Raw genomic sequence first — 2,842 nt, forward strand, 5'->3', positions numbered from 1 at the left:
GGTGCTGGGGGATTGAACCGCGGTCCCTGATGCTTTTGCTAAGCTTGTTCTAAGTAGGTGCTTTAGACCACTGAGCCATCTCTCCAGCCCCAAGTATATTATTTCTAATAGAAATGGTTGTATTAGTTCACATTATACACAAGAAAATGAATGTATTTAAACATCTTGGTTGTAACAATTAAAATAAATATGTCTGCAATTGTACTGGCTCCAAATGTCCTTTTGTTTAATATTAAACGTGTATGTACATACTTTCTTTAGTACAGTGTTCTCTTTATTATCTAAGTATAATATACAAAAATATCTGTGTCAAAGAGTAGGCAGCTGTATTACCAGCTCCTGTCGTTTTTAATTATTTGCTCTAATGCTAGATTTAAAGCTCAGCGCAATACTGAAAGCTGTAAGACATTTTCTGCCACCTTAACTTTAGCTGCTTATGTTTTGGGGCTACCGGCTCTTCTGATGGGTAGCAAGGTCATAGGCATAGGCATCACTAAGGCAATGTCACTGGAATAAAACTTTCCAATAAAAAGATTAAAAACCTCCTGAAATTGGTAATTATTTATGAATAGGTTATAATTATTATAGAAGAATGCATGGTAAGTATTGTTGACATAAATGTTCAAGGCCATTATTTATGTGCATAGATACATACACATACGTGCACAGTGTGTGTACACATATAGCTATATATGAAAGAACATGAGTTATCAGTTCTTATATACAAGGAGTATGTGTTCCATGTCTGGGATGCAAATTGTGTAGGGTATGACTGGATGCACAAGTTAAGTAAAAAGAGATGTGGTAGGGTTGTGGTGGCTGGAGGACATCCTGACTGAGAAGTGACAATCAGTTCAAGAAACAGACTTCTGTGGGTCCCATACAAAAGTCATACAGGAGCTGTCAATAGACTGGACCAAAGAGAAGCTGAAACATGATAAACAAGAGATTAGAAGGAAACAACGATGGCTCAAAAGGAATGCAGAATACAGCAGTGGCCTGACAATAAAGGAAAAACACAAAACTGCTCATCTTCAATATGTTGAAAGGCAATCTGTGAGTCTAAAAGACATTGGAGCCAAAAGTGATTGAGTGCACTTGGTCCTGGAAGAGATCGATGTGGAAGACGTGAGTCCACCTTTAAAAAAGCAGTATCAGGCAGGCACGGTGGTGCACACCCGTAATCCCAGCACTCCAAAGGCTGAGGCGGGGGAATCAGCATGAGTTCGAGGTCAGCCTGGGCAAATTAGTGAGTTCATGGCCAGCCTGAATTACACTGCCCAGACCTCAGCGCAAACACAAAACTACACTAAATCAGCAATATAAAACAAAAATGGAACATGTTCACTTTCTTCAGAGTACAAGCAACTTTGGGGAAGAAAATGTATCCCCAGCTATACCTGGCACAGGGAGGGCTCTGGATAAATGTTTACTAAATGGCAAACCAATGCCCAAAGCATGTTCAAAAAGAAATATGAATTCAGGAGGTAGGAATAGCTATGGTTTTACCATGTACCATTTCTCTGCCATAAATAAATGGTGGGAAATAAAATAAATGTTCAAATTCTTTTTTTTTTTTTTTGTGGTATCAGGGATTGAACTCAGACCCTTGCGCTTGCCAGGGAAGCGCTTATGCCACTGAGCCATCTCCCCAGCCCAAATGTTCAAATTCTAAAAAATATATTACTGTAAAAGACACACTGCCAATAATCCACCTCAAAATATTCCCCCACACATGGAACATACTTACGGCACTGTTCTTGCCACCTTCTTAAGCAGTTCTGGAAGACCTCTGTCCTGAGCTCTGGCTGCCTTTAGGCCCTGCATTCATTCAGAATGTTTATTTTTCAGGGTCATTCTGACTTTGGGGAAAAACTAGCAGTTCCACAGATTTGGTAAAGAAGGGGATGAAGATGCACTGTAACGTGTTTTGAGCCTGTCTTTCCATTGGATGGCACTCAGCAGCAGCATTCCCTGCATTTCTTATTATACTGCATAAAAATAGTTACAAAGGAGGACTTCCATAACTGCCTCAGAAAGTAGCAACAAGGATGGGAAAACTGTTAGAAGGGAGAGTATTTTGAGATGGATTACTGGCCATGTATCTTTTACTGTTATATACTCTTAAACACACAGCACATTTTTTTTTCACAACCAAGATCACACCATTTATTTCCAAAGGCCAGTGTGGGTGTTGGGAGAGGTCAGGAGGGAAAGGACAGCTCTGGGCTACTTGGGACCCTTTCCCACTTTGGATCAGAATTCTGTTCCTCTTGCCTCTTTTGTATTACTAGCCAAGGGGTCCTCCACGCTTGGGGATGGGGAGAACTGACATGAGCCTCCTTGGTGCCCACACAGAGCACTGTCCAGTTCCAGGCTATAGGCATCACTGACACCCTACCCTCTCCTTCCTCAGAAAGAACTCTGTGCCTGGGATGTAAGTTCAGTGGTCCAGCACCTGCTTAGCATGCGTGAAACCTTGATTTCAATCCCCACCCCCACAAAAACCCAACAAAACAAACAAACAAAAACACTTTCTGGCTTGGAAAGAAACAGTGAAGAACTAAAAAACCAAGGACACTGGAGTGAGAAATTGCTCTGCTATTCCCCAAAGTAGTGACAGGAAGGGGTCAGTCAGAGCCTGACAACTTCAGAAGGTACCCACACTGCTTGTTGGTGACCCAGTATGTAGAGGTTAAGGGAACCTAGCTCTCTCGGATGTGCTACTCCTATGAGACTGGCCCTATGACCTACTTGTCTCTGGTGAAAAGACTAGACATCAGCAAATAACCTACCCAAACACACACACACACACACACACACACACACACACACACACACA

The 2,842-nt window shown here is 41.8% G+C and overlaps 1 protein-coding gene across 7 annotated transcripts in view; it reads right to left on the reverse strand.

Annotated features, from left to right (window-relative positions):
- The window catches only part of Dcaf17 (DDB1 and CUL4 associated factor 17), a 33,627-nt gene that overhangs the window by 10,322 nt on the left and 20,463 nt on the right, over positions 1 to 2,842 (reverse strand). The gene's annotated exons all lie outside the window — the stretch shown is intronic.

The sequence above is a fragment of the Octodon degus genome, unplaced genomic scaffold (assembly GCF_000260255.1).
Source record: "Octodon degus isolate 3935 unplaced genomic scaffold, OctDeg1.0 scaffold00065, whole genome shotgun sequence".
NCBI classification, from domain to species: domain Eukaryota; kingdom Metazoa; phylum Chordata; class Mammalia; order Rodentia; family Octodontidae; genus Octodon; species Octodon degus.